This window comes from Lissotriton vulgaris, chromosome 6, assembly GCF_964263255.1.
Source record: "Lissotriton vulgaris chromosome 6, aLisVul1.2, whole genome shotgun sequence".
Lineage (NCBI taxonomy): Eukaryota > Metazoa > Chordata > Amphibia > Caudata > Salamandridae > Lissotriton > Lissotriton vulgaris.
Window position 1 is genome coordinate 1711544055 of NC_141694.1, and position 20630 is coordinate 1711564684.

Sequence of the window (20630 nt, forward strand, 5' to 3'; positions counted from 1 at the left end):
TTCTTTTTGATTGGCCAAATACAATTCTGATGTGATCAAGTTTGGTTCCAACCTTGCCACTGGAGTGTACCATTTACTGATGCTTGGTCAAGTGGCTGGTTTTTCTGAGTGCCTTGCCCCTGCTGATAGCCATATCAGGGCAACCAGGCCTGGGGCATGAACAGATGGGCCCAGAGAGGTGAATTCTACCTCTGCCTTGCTGACTCATTCTCCCTCGGTTACAAAAACAGCAAACTTTGCATCTGCAAATGCAAAATGCCCCAGTCCTCCATTTCCCTGAGCTTGAAGTCTCCTCTCTGGATCTACAGCAATACCAGGATGACGCTTAAAATCCCCTAATCTTCAACCAGAGGTTAATCCCCTTATGTATCCATGGCAAGCCACAGTACAGACGATTCTCGTAAAAAGGACCCTAGCTATACAACACTCTCCGTGCTGACATCAGCACCTACTCGAGCCAAAAGTCTTGAGAGAAATGTCACCCTCACACTACCTGGACCCTGGGGCATCCACTACTTTTGGAAGAATGTAGTGATTCTCTTCACGCCGCCAATCTTTCACTCTTCATTCATCTATCCATATACCCAGGTGGTATGAAGTCTTTAATTCAGTAACATGTTTATTTTTCTCCCATCCTCTCACTAAATAATACCCTATCCGTACTAGCATTCTAATACAAGGCACAGAAGGGTTATCAAACCATCACCTGTCCCTCTCAACAAATCTTCAATAGTTTTTCTTGTAGAATGCCAAGTGAATGCATTACCTGACTGTCCTGGATACATTCGTCTTCCATGTTGAAAGACAGAGGCTTGCGCATCCCTCCACCTGGATCTGTAAACAAATGGCCAAACTCATACACCTGGTTCTCACATGCAACCGCTGCGCTTTTGTAAGCTATAGTATGAGTGCCCATTGCATAAGGACAAGACTGTAATACTCTGGTCTTCTACATAGTCACCATGAGGAAGAATGTGGTGGTGCAGACAAATTTAATAAATCACACTTTAACCCAAGGATGATACTAAAGTTCATCACAATGCATTTTGAGGACAAAATACTCTTCAAACTGCTGTAACTGTAGTGGCACAGTTGTACTCAACAATTGTGTCATGCACAAAAGTGCAGCAGTGAATATATTCTGGTGAGTCAAGTAACTATTCTCCCAGGTCTGCAATGTGAGAGGAAACACACGGAAGGCACCTGAGATGGTATGGAGAAAACCCTTCTATGGGGCAAGGACTGGCACGTGGGCTGTGCACCGCCCTCAACCCACCACCCCTTGGCAGTTTTCCTTTCACAGCCCAAAACGGAGAGGCCATTTTTCACTCACCCTCTCTCAACCACATTTGGAGTAGAAAAACAGAGCACAGAGGTAAAGTTAAAAAACACAGTAGCGGTACTCCTCAGAGTCCCCGTCTGTCTGTAGATAAGCACCCAGTCTCTTGCCCAACTCAGGAGCAAAGTTAAGATAAACTATTAATATCAAGGTAAGTTTCACCAGTCAACTGAAAGAAGTGCTCTCTACTCATGGGATCCAGACGAAAACAGAAGTAGTGCTGGGTAAAGTAGCCCTTTGCATCCCAGTCGCTAGAAAGATAGGGACTTGTCCGCGGCAAGCATCTCGGTGGTAGGATTCATGTGTGGTGAAGTGCTCACCTCATGACATATAATGTTAAGAAAGGGTGTGTTATCCGAAACGTGCATGTACACATACACACATGGGCTTGTGTAGTGCTCAGAAGGGATGGGTTAAAGAAAACCGAATCAGAGTAATGAGATTACCAGTAAATAATTGAGACATTCAGTTTACTAGAGAGTAGCGGATCCAATTTCTCTCTTTATTTTTTTATTTTTTATCTACTTAATTTTATTAAGTACAGCTGTAGCGCCTAGGGGCAGTCAGATAAACATTGCATTCTAACAACACAATAGCATACAACCAGCAGGAAGATAATAACTGTAAGAAGAGAAAACAAAAGGCAGCATTTCATTGGACAGTGTGCAAGAAGGCAGGGAGAACAAGGTGAATGAGGGAGGGCAAGAAAGTACCACTGAGGAAGGTTGACACAGGGCTCGAGGAAGATCTCAGATCAGGTCAGGAGTAGACAAAAGTGATAAGTCTTCAGCTACTGCCTGAAGATAAGTAGTAAGGGTTGCGCTGTGAATGTTATAAACTGTTATATCTCAGAAAAGGACTCTAAAGCAGTAGCATGTTCCTCTGGTCTTGCAACATGTGAGAAGAAATCAGCACCTCTTCCCTACCTGTGGCCAGCATTGGTGCCTACACAGCCGCAGCAATTCAGAGGCGTGGTCTGTGGGTGCTGCGGAGGGCTATATGTGCAGGGAGTTAGCATAATACAAAGGTACAAGAGATGTCAAACATGGAATTCTTCTTCCTTCATTTGCCTTTTCTGGCAAACACCATTTTTCTACTGGGAGAGTAGACGTGACTATCCCCAATCCGCAGTGCCACCCTAATTTCCTCTGATATTATTTCCTGCTGGGATCAAACATATTGAGAATTGGGCTTGAGAGGGATGCATGTGCTCCCCGTTTCTTTTTTATCACATTCATCACCCACTCAGTTACCTTTTCATTCCTGATGTTGCCTCTCTTCTTCTGTCGCAGGATTCCTTTAGGATTCTCTCTTTTGGAAGATCTTATTCTAGTCTCTTTCTCAACCCTGATGTCAGGGCAGTTTTAGTGCCTTGCTTTTCAACATCAACTAAATTAAAGAATTACCAAACTTTCCATTGAGTTTTTCCCATAGTTGGCTTTTTCTCCTAAATGAGACCCTCATAAGACATGTGATACCTTTCACATGTGTATTTTTATGCCCGGTGACGTGGCTACTAGAAGGAGTTGCCCTTTCAACGGGCAATCAATAAGGGTAATCTGCCATTACTTCGCAGCCACTACTACGACTTACCATTACTATGCATTTTTGACTTAGCAGAATCTCTGACTTTGCATTCTTTAAGTTCGCATGCTTCTACTTCGCATATACCGCTACTTAGCAATATACCATTACTTAGCAAAGTCAATTACTTTGCTGACTATTCACATTGTTGTTTGGAAAAGGAGGCGCTTCCGTTTCCAAACAACGACGTGCAGCTCTAAACACGCCTGAAGCAGGAGAAGAGAGGAAGCACAGTGAAGTGAGGTACCACAAAGAGAGAGAGGTAAGTGGGGCAGTGTCGTTTTTAGGGTCGTGCAGGGGGTTGTCTTTTAGGTTTTATGGTTGTGTTTATGTAGTGTAGAGTAGTGTATTTGGGTTTAGGGTAGTGGTCGTGGAGAGGGTTGTCTTTTAGGTTTTAGGATTATGTTTATGTAGTGTAGAGTAGTGCATTTGGGTTTAAGGTAGTGGTCGTGCAGGGGGTTGTCTTTTAGGTTTTAGGGTTGTGTTTAGGTAGTGTAGAGTATTTTATTTTGGTTTAGGGTAGTGGTTGTTGCAGGGGATTGTCTTTTAGGTTTTAGGGTTGTGTTTATGTAGTGTAGAGTCGTGTATTTCGGTTTAGGGTAGTGTTGTGGTGCAGCGGGTTGTCTTTTGGGTTTTAGGGTTGTGTTTATGTAGTGTAGAGTAGTGCATTTGGGTTTAGGGTAGTGTTTTGGTGCAGGGGGGTGTCTTTTGGTTTTAGGGTTGTGTTTACGTAATGTAGAGTAGTGTATTTGGGTTTAGGGTAGTGGTCATGCAGGGAGTTGTCTTTTAGGTTGTAGGGTTGTGTTATGTAGTGTAGAGTAGTGTATTTGGGTTTAGGGTAGTGTTGTGGTGCAGGGGGATGTCTTTTAGGTTTTAGGGTTGTGTTTATGTAGTGTAGAGTAGTGCGTTTGGGTTTAGGGTAGTGTTGTGGTGCAGGGGGTTGTCGGTTGGGTTTTAGGGTTGTGTTTATGTAGTGTAGAGTAGTGTATTTGGGTTTAGGGTAGTGGTTGTGCAGGGGGTTGTCTTATAGGCTTGAGGGTTGTGTTTATGTAGAGTAGAGAAGTGTATTTGGGTAGTGTTGTGGTGCAGGGGGGTGTCTTTTAGGTTTTAGGGTGGTGTTTATGGAGTGTAGAGTAGTGTATTTGGGTTTAGGGTAGTGGTTATGCAGGGAGTTGTCTTTTAGGTTGTAGGGTTGTGTTATGTAGTGTAGAGTAGTGTATTTGGGTTTAGGGTAGTGGTCATGCAGGGAGTTGTCTTTTAGGTTGTAGGGTTGTGTTATGTAGTGTAGAGTAGTGTATTTGGGTTTAGGGTAGTGTTGTGGTGCAGGGGGATGTCTTTTAGGTTTTAGGGTTGTGTTTATGTAGTGTAGAGTAGTGCGTTTGGGTTTAGGGTAGTGTTGTGGTGCAGGGGGTTGTCGGTTGGGTTTTAGGGTTGTGTTTATGTAGTGTAGAGTAGTGTATTTGGGTTTAGGGTAGTGGTTGTGCAGGGGGTTGTCTTATAGGCTTGAGGGATGTGTTTATGTAGAGTAGAGAAGTGTATTTGGGTAGTGTTGTGGTGCAGGGGGGTGTCTTTTAGGTTTTAGGGTGGTGTTTATGGAGTGTAGAGTAGTGTATTTGGGTTTAGGGTAGTGGTTATGCAGGGGGTTGTCTTTTAGGTTATAGAGTTGTGTTTATGTAGAGTAGTTTATTTGGGTTTAGGGTAGTGTTGTGGTGCAGGGGGTTGTCTTTTAGGTTTTAGGGTTGTGTTTATGTAGTGTAGAGTAGTGTATTTGGGTTTAGGGTAGTGTTGTGCTGTTTGTGTAGTGTAGGGTAGTTTTTAAGGGTAGTGTAGTGGTGTTTCGGTAGTGTAGGGTAATGTAGTATATAAGGGTAAGGGTAAAAGAGTAAAAAATGCATAGAAGTTGTATACTTAGTAATATACTGCAAAGTAAACGCATTTTTAGTACTTTGAAATTTATTTGCGAACTAAAAGCATGCACAGTTAAATCTTGTGGAGTAATGGTATTTGCGATGTAAAAACATCGTAGTAAAAACTTGCGAAGTAATGGTCTGCTAGGTAACATCATATATTCAGAAAAGAAGGAAATTAGAAAGATTTTCATTGCACATGGTCCTCGACATATTACATCACAAAACACTCCATTGGCATTTCCACAGGGACGGCTACTCCGTTTGAGCAAAGGAGCGTCGGCCCACTTAATTGCCCAGAGACGAATAATAAAATGGTAATGAAGTTACCATTACCATTTTATTTTCCGTCAACCCGTCCTGAACAGTGTCAGGGCAGGGCCTGCTGAGTGGCAGCAGTGGTGGGCTGCCTGACTATGCACTAGTTTGTAGTGCGCAAGTCTCTTTGGCCCAGCGCCTTGCGATCGCCAGCCTGACATGCGCATTATAAACCTCTCAACCCGGCTGTCTCGGACAGTCGGGTTGAGAGCCTAAACAGGCCTCTACTGTTCTGGGGAGCGGCTAGAGATGCTGCTCCCTCCAATCCTGGCACTCTTCACATGCAGCGCCAGGATTGGTTAAGCCCATGTAGGGGTGACCTGACATCAGTTCTCTCAGTTTAAAGTAATTGTGCAATCAACACTATTAGTTATTATAAGTCTTTTTTCCATCTGAGAGTTGTCTCTTTTATGTCTCTGAACACACTCTGCAAAACTTCCACAAAGGGATTCGAGTTTCCCCACCACTTCTCAAGTTATGATCCGCTAAATAGTCTTCGATTTTTCTTGCCTTCCTAACATCTTGTGAAACCAGATTTGAGTTGATATTTCAAAATGAAAAGAAAAATCTGCTACAGAATTCTCAAATAATGGGGGATAACATGAAGAGAGGGCACACTAAAAACAAAAGTGTTTTGGAAAAAAACAATTAGGAATTATGTTGAGTTTTCCTTCTCAGGGCTGCTCAGGTCAGGCAAACATGGCAACACTACTGTCTCTTCACAGAGAACAGTTGAAGTACACCATCTGAACTGCACATACGCTTGAAAGGTCTTCTACTCAGGCTAGAAACCAAATAAGTTGGACCGCGTTGTGAACAATTCGTTTGACAGTGGGTATAGTCTTGACATTTTACAGCCTGCATAGCTGAACTTTTGCCTAAAAATGTTTTAATTTCATTCCATTTGTAAAGTGGCTTGTGGATCCATTGGGGGTATATTGTAGTAGCATTTCATCTACATCTTTCTCATTCTAACTGGCATAGAGTAACCACTGAACTCTCTCCCTGGTATTACGGGCCATATGTATCATACTATCGTTTTGCGAATTTCAAATAGCGAATTTTAAGGAATCGCTATTTGGAAATCGCAAAACGGTATGTATGTAAATAATCGCTATTTTTTAGCGATTTCCAATAATTCCTTATTTGCGAATTCGCAAGTTGCGAATTCGCAAATAAGGAATACATCCCATTTATTTCTAAGGGCCTCTTGGCCCATAGAAATGAAAGGCAAAGTTGCGATTAGCAATTTGCTAATCGCAAATTTAGCGAATTTTCCAGGGTGCAGGGGTGTCTCAAGAACACCCTGCTGCACCCCTGAAAATGATTTAGCAAAGGGAGTGGTGATGAACAGAGTGTCTGAGTTAAACAGACCACTCTTACCCAGTCCAAAGATCAGGGCTTGATCCATCACCGTTATTTATCTCACTGCCCCATCCCAGCTCAGAACCTGGCTATATGCAAATCAGTCTGTCCCTGGCCCAGTGCATCATGGGAACAGGGCAGACTAAACTACCAAGCCAATTCTTCACCAGAAAGGAGACAAGCTACCGGGGAACGGTTTCTGGCATTTCAGCCTTCTTCGGCCCGGCTTGCTTGAATCCTGATGGAGCAGTGAGAAAGGGACTCATGTCTGAGTATACCCTGCCACACCTATAGTGGCCAAAAACGATTTAGCAAAGGGGGTGGTGATGAACAGAGTGTCTGAGTTAAACAGACCACTCTTACCCAGTCCAAAGATCAGGGCTTGATCCATCACCGTTATTTATCTCACTGCCCCATCCCAGCTCAGAACCTGGCTATATGCAAATCAGTCTGTCCCTGGCCCAGTGCATCATGGGAACAGGGCAGACTAAACTACCAAGCCAATTCTTCACCAGAAAGGAGACAAGCTACCGGGGACCGGTTTCTGGCATTTCAGCCTTCTTCGGCCCGGCTTGCTTGAATCCTGATGGAGCAGTGAGAAAGGGACTCATGTCTGAGTATACCCTGCCACACCTATAGTGGCCAAAAACGATTTAGCACCCCCCCTTGTTGCAAATATTTTTGTCCACTCTAAGCGTGGAAGGGTATTCTCAGATGTGAGACCCTTGCTCATTGCACCATCAGGGTTCAAGCAAACCGGGCCGAAGACGGCTGTAATGCCAGAAACCGGTCCCCGGGAGCTTGTTTCCTTCCCAGTGTAAGAATTGGCTTTTGTAGTTTGGTTTGCCCTGTTCCCATCATGCACTGGGACAGGAACAGACTAATTTGCATACAGCCAGGTTCTGAAACTGGGATGGTGCAGTGAGCTAAAAAACGGTGTTGGATCTAGCCCTGATCTCTTGACTGGGTGAGAGCTTTCTGCTTAATTCAGAGACTCTGTCCCTCACCACCCCTTGTTGCAAATATTTTTGTCCACTCTAAGCGTGGAAGGGTATTCTCAGATGTGAGACCCTTGCTCATTGCACCATCAGGATTCAAGCAAACCGGGCCGAAGACGGCTGTAATGCCAGAAACCGGTCCCCGGGAGCTTGTTTCCTTCCCAGTGTAAGAATTGGCTTTTGTAGTTTGGTTTGCCCTGTTCCCATCATGCACTGGGACAGGAACAGACTAATTTGCATACAGCCAGGTTCTGAAACTGGGATGGTGCAGTGAGCTAAAAAACGGTGTTGGATCTAGCCCTGATCTCTTGACTGGGTGAGAGCTTTCTGCTTAATTCAGAGACTCTGTCCCTCACCACCCCTTGTTGCAAATATTTTTGTCCACTCTAAGCGTGGAAGGGTATTCTCAGATGTGAGACCCTTGCTCATTGCACCATCAGGATTCAAGCAAACCGGGCCGAAGACGGCTGTAATGCCAGAAACCGGTCCCCGGGAGCTTGTTTCCTTCCCAGTGTAAGAATTGGCTTTTGTAGTTTGGTTTGCCCTGTTCCCATCATGCACTGGGACAGGAACAGACTAATTTGCATACAGCCAGGTTCTGAAACTGGGATGGTGCAGTGAGCTAAAAAACGGTGTTGGATCTAGCCCTGATCTCTTGACTGGGTGAGAGCTTTCTGCTTAATTCAGAGACTCTGTCCCTCACCACCCCTTGTTGCAAATATTTTTGTCCACTCTAAGCGTGGAAGGGTATTCTCAGATGTGAGACCCTTGCTCATTGCACCATCAGGATTCAAGCAAACCGGGCCGAAGACGGCTGTAATGCCAGAAACCGGTCCCCGGGAGCTTGTTTCCTTCCCAGTGTAAGAATTGGCTTTTGTAGTTTGGTTTGCCCTGTTCCCATCATGCACTGGGACAGGAACAGACTAATTTGCATACAGCCAGGTTCTGAAACTGGGATGGTGCAGTGAGCTAAAAAACGGTGTTGGATCTAGCCCTGATCTCTTGACTGGGTGAGAGCTTTCTGCTTAATTCAGAGACTCTGTCCCTCACCACCCCTTGTTGCAAATATTTTTGTCCACTCTAAGCGTGGAAGGGTATTCTCAGATGTGAGACCCTTGCTCATTGCACCATCAGGATTCAAGCAAACCGGGCCGAAGACGGCTGTAATGCCAGAAACCGGTCCCCGGGAGCTTGTTTCCTTCCCAGTGTAAGAATTGGCTTTTGTAGTTTGGTTTGCCCTGTTCCCATCATGCACTGGGACAGGAACAGACTAATTTGCATACAGCCAGGTTCTGAAACTGGGATGGTGCAGTGAGCTAAAAAACGGTGTTGGATCTAGCCCTGATCTCTTGACTGGGTGAGAGCTTTCTGCTTAATTCAGAGACTCTGTCCCTCACCACCCCTTGTTGCAAATATAGCACCCCTGAAAATGACATGTGTGCGCATATGGCGCAGATACATGCCCAAAGGGCATGTATGAGCGTCACATGGCACCTTTTGTTTAAAAAAAAATGCTTTTTTAAAAGAATTTGCAATTTACCACCAACTACAAGTTGGTGGTAATTTGCGACATCTTATTCCAAAATCAAATTTTTTAAATATTTCATACATATCATTTAGGAAATCGCATTTTGTGATTTCCTAAATGCTTGTGCAATGTTAAGGAATCGCAACATTTGCGATTCCTTAACATTTGCGATGCGATAATTTCATACATCGCATTTCACGTTTTTCTTGTCGCAAACGCTGCGAATTTCCGATTCGCAGCGTTTGCGACAAGAAAAACGCTTCATACATATGGCCCCAAATTCCTGACAGAATTTTGCTTAACATCTAAAGTAGGTTATCGTAGTGCTATCCATGCCTCAACAACATCATTTAACCTATAAGTCTGAAAGATATGAATTTAAGTAAGACGCGATTAAATATCTTTGATTTAAATGGAATGCTTCTGGTTTATCAGTGGAATCAAAGAAAGTATCAGCAATATTTGAATGGCTTTTACTACCAAACAAAACCAAAGTTTCCATGGTTTTGCAAAATATTTGTCATAAAGTTATCCAGAGTTTTTATATGAATATTGCATATCTAACCAGTGACATTACTTGCATGATAAAGGATGAAAACAATCCAGCATGCTCATAAAGATGTTCATTAGAGGAGCATGGTATGACCAGCAAAGATGGCGGCTGTGTAGAGGCAGAGCTCACCTCCGGGTGCCCACTTCACTGCCCCACACAGTGGCCCCTGTATCAAGGAGATCTCACATCACCATTAATTTAACTCCAATGAGCCACAATGTTGATGCAGCATAGTGCACTATAAAGGGAGCTGTTCCAGTGGTAAGACAGAGTCCACATGGCATGATGGCACCAGGCCACAAGGGAACTGGTAGCGGCAGGAAGGGGTCAGTATCGCCCACAGAGCTCCACAGCACCTGGGAGATGAGGGGCCAACTTTTGGGTCCAAAATTGAAAAGCAGAAAAGCAGTTGTTAAGATTCGATGAAGATTCCGATCAATGTTTCAGTTCATCAAAAAGGCAGGCCCCGCACAACAAGATGATGTCCTCCCGCTGGTGAGGAGACAGTAGTATGGAGGAGCCAGGAATTCCAGCAGCCTACATGATGATAGCTGTGGGAATAACATGCTCTGTGGAAGAAACACTGTAGAGTGCAGTGGAGACCGTGACAGACAGAAAAGGTCAGGAATATAAGAGATGATGGAACAATGCTGATGGGAGTTGGCACCACTTCCGGGCGGAGAACAGCCAAGAGGTGAATGCCCAAAATAGGAGAAGGGAAATTATGTTTGGCCATTGCCTGAAGAAGGACACAAGTACAAGGGAAAAACAACACCTGAATGCAGCGAACATGGTTGAAACTGCAATGTGAGGAATAAGAGTGGCACAGCAAGATGGTAATACAGTACGAACAAAAACAGCGGCACATTGGCACAGCAAACAGCTCAAAACTTCATCCAAGTCCATTAAAGACCTCATCCATACTAATATAATAAAGAGAGAGCCCAAACATTTGAGGCGGGTAATCTCAGTAACCACAGCACCAATCACAACACCCAATACAGCGTTGGAAAGGGCAGTTGCAGCAGAAGGACGTAGGCTATGCAGACGCCCACCATACACATTTAGAAGGTAAAAGAACCGTGCCAGAAAAGTAGTCCCTTGTGGGCGTGTCTGCGTTGTGCTGTGGGCATGTGCTGGGGGTGTGACAAACACTGGGGGCACCTTCATGCCATGTCTCATATCGTGTGCTGTGGGCGTGTGCTGGGGGCGTGGGCGTGTGCGGGCCGCGGGATTACGGAAAAAAAAGCGAGCATTGTGCCCAATATTTCATTGCTTTTTCTTCCCAGGTTTTGTACATTCCAGCTCCGGGTGTCCATCCTGCTCCCTTTAAATACCCCTGCACCCCATAATCATAACCCACCCTTACTCCTTAAAATACCCCAACACCCTTAAACACGAACCCATCTTAACCCTATAAATATACCCTGTACCCCAAAACCCAAACCTATCCCTAAACCCTAAAAATACCCCTTTACTCCAAAACCCAAACCTAGCCCTGAACCCTATAAATACCCCTGTACCTCAAAACCCAAACCTACCCCTGAACCCTAAAAATACCCCTGTACCCCAAAACCCAAACCTAGCCCTGAACCCTAAAAATACCCCTGTACCCCAAAACCCAAACCTACCCCTGAACCCTAAAATACCCCTGTACCCCAAAACCCAAACCTAGCCCTGAACCCTTAAAATACCCCTGTACCCCAAAACCCAAACTTACCCCGGAACCCTAAAAATACCCCTGTACCCCAAAACCCAAACCTAGCCCTGAACCATAAAAATAACCCTGTACCCCAAAACCCAAACCTACCCCTGAACCATAAAATACCCCTGTACCCCAAAACCCAAACCTAGCCCTGAACCCTAAAAATACCCTTGTACCCCAAAACCCAAACCTAGCCCTGAACGCTTAAAATATTCTGTACCCCAAAACCCAAACCTACCCCTGAACCCTAAAAATACCCCTATACCCCAAAACCCAAACCTATCCTTAAACCCTAAAACTACCCCTGTACTCCATAACCCAAAACTATATCTGAACCCTTAAAAAACCCAAACACCACAAAACATATACCTCAGTACCCCAAAACATTTACCCCTATACCCATACTTACCTAATCCAAACATAAAAAAAATGCTTTTACCATTCATGCATTTACAACGAATTTTGTTGTAAATTTATGCGTGGTAAAAGCATATAAAATGTAATGCCATGCGTTATAATGGCATTGAGGAGTCATGGTACTTTCATAATGAAAGTATGCGGAGTGATGGTATGCGGAAAGAAAGTTGCGGAATAATGGGTGTTTACCCTCCCCCAGTAAGTACATTGGTGGCACGGCGGCCCACATCTCCAGCAACATACTCATATTTTTTCACCACCGATTTGAAAAATGCACAGGTCTCTCTCATTGATGGCCAGCACCGACATACACTTTTAGACACACCTCCCGCCACAAGTTCTAGAATTGCGAACTTTAGAGCTCGGGAGCTACGTTCGAATCTCGGCATCAGCTCAACATCCTGTGATTCCAGGCAAATCGCTTTGTCTCCCCGTGCCTACCACAAATGAATGTGTTCTTCTGTAATGTAAATTGTGCTTATGCCATGTTGTCGAGTTCGCGCTATATAATATTGCAAGGAAAAATAAAGTAGGGAAACTTGAGTTCACACACTACTGAACGCGCACTCTTAAGTGCATCAACAGTGCACTATGAATCGGAGTGTTTCACAGGCCTGTCACAGATAAGAAATGCTATCAAAACGAAATCCTACAAAACAATATACTACTGGCCGGCAGCAATTCATACCCGGACAACGTCGGGACGGGCTGCTAGTACTCAATAAAAGGAAGAGAGCATGAAAGAAGAAGAAAGTGGGCTTCTGGATATAGCAACGCTTACTGCAGGTGACACCTCAGGAGAAGCCCAGCAGGAGTTGTGTACTTGGATGATCCATATGTGTGCGTCACATACCTCCAAGAAAGCGCAACTGCCAGCAAAAATCTAAAGCGTGAGTTACTGTGAGTAGGAAAGAGGAAGCTTAAAAGGAAACCAGTTTCTTACACATCAAAGACTTGAGCCTAATGTCCGGGCACACTATCACTTTAGGAAACTATGCTGACTAATACATACCTGAAGTACCGGAATGAGGCAAGAGGCATGTACCTCAAGAAGCTTTTTTAGCAGAGACTGCACACAAGGTGAAAAACACCATGAAATAAAGATGAAAGATACAGCGTCCTATAGCCCATGGAGTCAAGCCAGAACAGACAAAAACAAAACATCAAAACCATGCTGCAACAGAGTAAACTCAAGAACAACAGAAGGTGAAACAAATGCCCCCTCCTAATCTAAATAAAAAAGGAGCAACCATCAAATGTGCCAGAGACTCTCAGGTTACTCACAGATTTATTGAACAAAAATTGCCTGTTAAAATAGAATTTAAAAGGGAAATTGAGGATATCCAGAACATTTTACAGACTTTGGTGGAAGACTACGGGCATCAAACGAAAGAGCTGACGAAAGGGTCCTTGACTTGGTTTCCTTTAAATTCAGAATAATCACCCAGGAGGAGAACTCATCATACTTCAAGAAAGTGAGGAAGACTAACACTCTTCAAGAAACTACAATGTGAGAATTAGAGGAGTTTTAAGGGGAAAAGAGGATCCAAATATCAAAACCTATGTGCAGTACCTTTTGCAGCTCACATGAAGGAAGCAGATAATCCCCCTCCAGGCTGGAAAGAGTATACAGAGCAGCCACCATCAACATACCTAAATACTAGCAAGACTGTGTCATTACTTTGACACAAAAGAACAGTTAATGTCTAAAATGCTAGGGACATCTCATACAATGGTGCACAGATACTTATATGTCAACACCTATCCCTAGTGACTCTTGACAATGAAAAATCATTCAAACCAGTGACAGACTTCCACAGAATTTAACCTGCCCTACCTTTCACCACCTCCCCGGTCCACCACAGACACTAGGCCGGCTAGAGTGGAGGGAGGACGGCACTCGACTTTGCACACACACCGGGAGTGACTAGACTTCCGGGGCGCACGGGCCTCAGGTCATACGGCAGGATTAATAAAAACATGCCCTCCTCTACGCGCAGCGGACGCACGCAGCGGGCGCACCGATGGCGCGCCGAAGGTGCGCCAAAAGTAAACCCGTCTGCGCCCGTCCGCGCCACGACCGGGCCCAGGGCCACCCCCCCTGCCAAAATTATATATTACTCATGGGAAACGCTATTAAGGCTAAATCCTCGTCCAAATGCCTGCATACAACCACACATTATGGTAAGTTAGGCAGGACCTTGGAGCTGCAGGTTCTGCAGGAAGAGTTTTGGTTTAAATGGACCTGCAAAAACTCTGGCACCCAAACAAACAAGAAGTCTACGCTGCGGACTCATCAATGTTAGGTCCATGTGTAAGCACGCCCAACATATTTTCGACCTAATAGATGAAAAAGAGCTAGATTGCCTTTTCATGTCAGAAACATGGCTGACACCTAATAGTAACCCGGATGTTACAAACTCCCTCCCCCCAGGATTCCTAATTTCCAGAGAGGATAGACCCGTTCAGAGGGGTGGAGGCATTGCAATTGTCCACCGTGACACCTTAGACTGCCAGACTTTCACTATCCCAGGTCTCAAAGCGGCAGAAAGCATAGGCTTCGCGTTAAAGGTGCATGACTCCTTTATTTTCACAGGTGCACTAATATATCGACCACGCGGGGCACATACAGGCTTCACGGAACGCATCGGAGAAGCCGTGGGAAGCCTAGCCCTTAAATCAGCCAACTTTACCATCCTGGGTGATGCTAATATTCATCTTGACTCCCCCTTAGACTAGGCCACAGTCCGTTTTACAGACACAATGAATGTCCTAGGCCAAAAAATACTTACCACTACCGCCACGCACAAGGCAGGATATATACTTGATTGTATATGCACTAACCTAGAGACACTCATTGTTAAAACTCCCCTAGTACTAACATGGACGGATCACAGCTTTGTCCCTTTTGAACTCTCAGGGGCAGCCGACACACGGGACAACACAGTGGATAGGGAACGCCGTCCTCCCCAGGAGGAACTTTGTTGGAAAGATCTGATTGAACAGCCGGACTTTCTGACCAGAGCAGCAGCATCTAGACCCCCTCCGATGGGAGAACCCGACAAAGACAGGCAGTCCTTCAGAAAATGGATTAATACTCTTGGCTCAGGAGAGGGCTCGGTCACTCCTAGCCGGAGGCCCAGTAGGAAACAGAGACCCACTGCCCCCTTTTTTTCCCCAACCTTAAAAATAGAACAGAGGAAGGTTAGAGCTCTCGAGCGGACGTGGCGCCTGAAATATATAGATTCAGACCATGACAACTATAAAGCCACCCGCCGCCTCTATCATGGAATGATTAAAACAGCCAAAAGAGAGTACTACACAGAAGCTATTACTAATAGCAACAACAAGCAGAAAGAATTTTTTAACATCGTGAACACCTTCACTAACCCCAAATCCATGCAAAGGGACATTCCCCCCTCCCAAAGTCTATGTGACACCATAGCAGACTTCTTCGATACAAAAAATCAAACGCTTATCAAAGATTTCCCCCAACCCCAATCCCAAGAGGAGAACCCGACAAACAGTGTCAACATAAAGATGAACACTCTGCCCTCCTTTCTACCTGTGAGCCCAGAGAAATCTCAGACTGAGATCCCAAAGCTCAAATCAGGCTCACCGTTTGACCCCTGCCCTCCACCTGTCCTTCATACACTGATAGAGATCGCAAATCACTTTATCAATAATATCATTAACTCATCACTTAACCTGCTCGCAGCAGTAATGCCCCTGCAGAAAAAGCCACTACCTGATCCTGCAATCCTCACAAACCTCCGCCCCATTTCCCTCCTTCCTACTTTTTGTAAACTGACTGAAAAGGCAGTTAACAAACAGCTCACCGCTTTTTTGGAGGCCAATAACACCTGGCACCCCAATCAAGCAGGCTTTAGAGCTCAGCACTCAACCGAATCAGCTTTAATATTTACCTCTGAAACTCTTCGAGCTGCATTAGACCAGGGTAAGAAAGCAGTCCTGGTTCTGCTGGACCTGTCCGCGGCTTTCAATACGGTGTCACATACCATCCTGATAAACCGTTTAGCCGCGGCAGGGATCGCCGGAAGTGTGCTGAGCTGGCTTAAAAGCTTCCTAGCAAATAGACAAGTGGTCATCTTAGGCCAATATAGGTCAGAAGAAAAATTACTAGGAACAGGAGGGCCCCAGGGCTCCTGTCTGAGCCCGACGCTCTTTAATGTATACATGGCCCCCTTAATTGCCCTCATATCATCCTATGGCATAGATACCATATCTTACGCAGATGATACACAGCTCATTCTGGTCATGGAGGACAATACCGGTGAAGCTGAAATGAAACTCAAGAACTGCCTTAATGTTGCGTTCAAATGGATGGACATGAACCACCTTAAGTGTAACTCCGGCAAAACTGAGATTCTACCCTTTGGTAAAGTAAATCAATTCAATCCCGAATCCTGGTGGCCAGAGGATGCCATTGCCCCCCCCCCCCCAATACTGCCCTCTCAGTCCAAAACCTAGGGATTAAATTCAACCCCTCCCTTAGTTTCAAACAGCAAGCAGTGGCCGTAGCAGGGACCTGCTTTGGCATTATAAAAGGGCTCAGAAAATTCTTCGATCTGATTCCCCTCTCAGCAAGGAAAATGGTGGCAGTAGCCCTTATAACCTCCCGTATCGACTACTGCAACAGCCTCTATGCAGGGACCAACAGAGACATCTGCCACAAACTACAAATGGTGCAGCACGCCGCAGCCAGACTGGTGTTAGGATGGAAAAGGAGAACATCAGCCACAGCAGCACTGAACATCCTGCACTGACTGCCAATTCACAAACGGGTGCTCTTTAAAATACTCCTGATCACCTACAGAGCCTTTAATGGGAAAGGACCCTGCTACATACAGAGTATGTTCAAACATTACACCCCCTCACGATGTCTTAGATCCCAAACTGCCAACCTCCTCACCATTCCCAAGTTTAGACTCAAAACGAGAGGAGGGAAAGCTCTGGCAGTTCTAGGCTATAAAGCTTGGAACACGCTCCCACCACACTTCCGCGTAATCCCCACTGAATCCATCTTTAGAAAGACTCTCAAAACTTGGATCTATACTCTACCCGAAGCACAATGTAAATTCCTAGACTAAACTGTACCAATCCACCAGACCCCCGGTTTCAGGTTCTCTTCTAAAAGCGCAAAGATGCTCCCTGGAGTGTAGCCAGCGCTATACAAGAAACATATTACATTACATTACTTTACATAACAGAAGTAAACATGTGCTCTATAACTGTGGCAGCCCATTCAGGATAGTCTTTAGATGGAAAGGAGAATGATATACAACTAAATCCGTGGCAGAGGAATGCCAAATTCAAAACAGCTGAGAAGCAGGAAAGACACATGAAGGAGAATGTCAAAAGTAGCACTACACCTGAGCGACGGCTAGTGTGCCAGAAAAGGAGGGTTTCAAACAAAGCAAGACAAGAGAGGAAAGATGCTTTGAGGCAGCCAGGAGAATCAAGTATAGAAAACTGAACAGTTACAGTGTGCATGGGACCTACACAATCACATGAAAGTAAAGATTATGCAGACAAACATACCAAGACATAGTCTTTGAGACAAATGCTAAGACTAGCTAGTGGGGAAGCAGCGGCCAAACTGAGCTCACAAGAAGGAGTTGATACAATAATGGGTGCAGGGTGGGGGGAGAGGTGGGATGAAGGAATGCTCTTTTCAGATTTCATAACCATATACTAAGTAATGGACGGTGGGGACTGTGGGATCTGTTTTCTAAAGTGTGGTGCATAAGGCATGAGAAATTGAGCTTTCGAAAACTTAGGACAACTTTATTTTTTATCCATCTTCCATGTAACACCGTAGTATACCATATGATCATTTCTGGTATTATGTTGTCGTAATAAAGGATTTTAGGCTTTGAAATAGAAAGATTAAGGCCAGATGTACGACCATTCAGTTTTGTGAGCCGCAAATTGTGTTGAATTGCAACTCGCAATTTGCGACGCGCAAAAGTGAATGTACAACAGTCTCTCAGACACTGTTGCGATTTCCAATGGGGTCACAAATTGCATGGCTCCTTAATATTCATTAGGCAAGCGCAATTTGTGACCCATTGGGAATGGCTAGCACTCCCAGGGATGGTGGCCTGCTGGGGTCAGCAGACCACCATGTCTGAGACTGCTTTTTAAATATTTTTTATTTATCGATTTATTAAGCGCAGTTGCTGCCCAGGGGCGTCCAAGCGCTGAGTTTAGACAGAGATGTGACGGAGCAGAAGGGAGGACTAGAGGGGCTTAACGAATAGTGTTGTTTTCAATTTCTTACGGAATGAGAGGAGGTCGGGTGTGGATCGAAGAGCAAGGGGGAGGGCATTCCAAAGCTTGGCAGCGTTCAGCGAGAATAGCCTACCCCCGGACCTGGCTCTCTTCACTCTGGGTACCACTGCCAGACAAGCACCCATAGACCGGAGGTTCCTTTTAGGGTGATAAGGGGTGACAAGGCTGTTATTGATTGCTGATCCGGTCTTCCAAAAGGCCCGATGCATGATGCACAGAGCCTTGAATGCCACTCTCTGTTTCACAGGCAACCAGTGTAGGTTTTTCAGTCCCTGTCTGACGGACTGGGATCGTGGAATCTGGAGTATGGTATGTGCTGCGCAGTTTTGTACCACCTGCAGCTTCCGGAGGGTCATCTCAGGTGCCCCTAGGTATAGAGCATTGTTTGAGTCCAAACGGGATTGGATGAGGCCTTGTACCGCCACCTTCTTGGCGTCCAGAGGCAAAAGTGGGAGGACCTTCCTCAGCGTTCTTAATAGGCCAAAGCAGGTGGCAGACAGCTTGGTGGCCTGAGTGGAGAAAGAGAGCTTGTTGTCTAACCATACTCCCAGGCTCTTAACACTGTCCTTGGGGGTGGGGGGTACACCTAGACCACTGGGCCACAAGGAGGCAAAGGGTACTGGTGAAGCTGGACCTAGGAGCATGAGCTCTGTTTTTCCTCCGTTCAGTTTGAGGGAGGAGTTGGTCATCCATTCCCTCACATTCTCCAAGCAATTCAACAGGCCGGCCGATGATTGACTGCTGTTCTCTTGGGCCAGTGAAACCACTAGCTGGGTATCGTCGGCGTACGACACGATTTTAATGCCGTACGGTTCGACTATCCCAGCCAGTGGTTTCATGTATACGTTGAATAGTACAGGGCTCAGCGACGAGCCCTGCGGTACTCCACAGCTGAGAGGCCTGATGGTAGATGTTGTGTTGCCATCAAAGATCTGAAAAGATCTATCAGCTAGGAAGGAACTGAACCACCTTAGTGCATCTCCCGAGATTCCGATGTTCTGGAGACGGTTCAGCAGAGTGGCATGGCTGACCGTATCGAAGGCAGCACTTAGATCAAGGAGGATCACTGCCACTGATCCTCCCTGATCCAGTATCCTTCGGGATTCCTCGGTGACTGCTAGCAAGGCGGTTTCAGTCCCATGTTTTGGTCTGAAGCCTGTTTGGGAGGTGTGCAGTAGGGAGTAATTCTCCAAGAACTGGACCAAGAGGGCATTTATGTGTTTCTCCAGCACCTTGCCAGCCCACGGGAGAAGTGAGATGGGGCGGTAGTTGGAGTGGTCATCAGGATCCAGATTAGGTTTTTTTAAGAGCGCCCGTACAGAGGCTTGCTTCCAAGCAGTGGGGACTGTACATGTGGTTAAGGACGAGTTTAGCAGTTCCAGGACTACAGGGAGGATAGCTTCACCTGCCTGCATCAGGATTTCTGGAGGGGCTGGGTCACGAGGGGAGCCCGACTTAACCTGGCGTGCCACTTTGTGTAAAGTGTCAAGGTCCAGGAGGGGGAACTGATCAAGATTCGGCTCAGGAGTAGACTGGCCTGGGATGGGGAGGTTTTCTGGGTAGAGTGAGTCAGGCACCTCATGATTTGGGGCCATGGCTGGAAAGGTGGAGTATATGTTTAACACCTTGTTGTGGAAGAATTCCGCCAGTTCATTGCATTGCTCTTTGGTCTTGGTCAGAGGGGGAGCAGTGACGACACTGGAACATTGCTTTATTATGTTAAAAATTTCCTTGGGCTTTGATTCGGCTTCTAAGATTTTGTCGGAATAGTAGAGTGCCTGGGCTGCCCTGACCCCTTCTTTATAACCTCTGATCGCCTCTCTATAAGATGCCTTTTTTCCGGAAGGAAGTCTAAACGCCAGGCTCTCTCTCGTTGCCTGCAAAGGCGTTTTAACTCTCTTAGCGAGTCGGAGAACCAAGGAGCTGATTTCTGCACTCGCTTGGAGGACGATCTGCGAAGAGGCAGAAGTGAGTCTAAGGAGTTTGTGATCCAGCTTGCATAGTTTCCATATGCCACATTGGGGTCTGGGCAGGGTGGCGGACGGGTGGAGTCTAGCTCCCGTCTCCAGGATTCCACGGGGAGTTTTGACCAGTTTCTCCTCATTGTGATTTGGGGGGGTGGTTGGGGGCGTTTGTGGGTGGACCAGGTAAACGGGACCAGAAAATGGTCTGACCATGGAAGGGGGATGGGTTGGTCCGTCGTTAGATCCACACTATTACTAAAAATAGGATCTAGGAGGTTCCCTTTTTCGTGGGTCGGGCCGTAACCAACTGGACCAGTTGAAGGGCTCCAAGGTCATCTATTAACTCCTTGGCAGTGTGGTCAGACGGCGAGTTAAAGTGCAGGTTGAGATCTCCCAACACCGTGTAATTAGCCGTCGATAGAGTTCTTTTTGCTACGATCTCTGGGAGTGCTCTAAGGCAGTGTTTCCCAAACTGTGGTCCGCGGACCCCCTGGGGTCCGTGACACATTCCCTGGGGGTCCGTAGGCAACAGTTTTAAAAGCACAGAAATGTTTCTTGTATAATTAGCAGCTTTCCAGCAACAATAAAAGTGTCAAGAGAATGCCAGTGATTAATGTACCTGCTGGAGAGTGAGGAG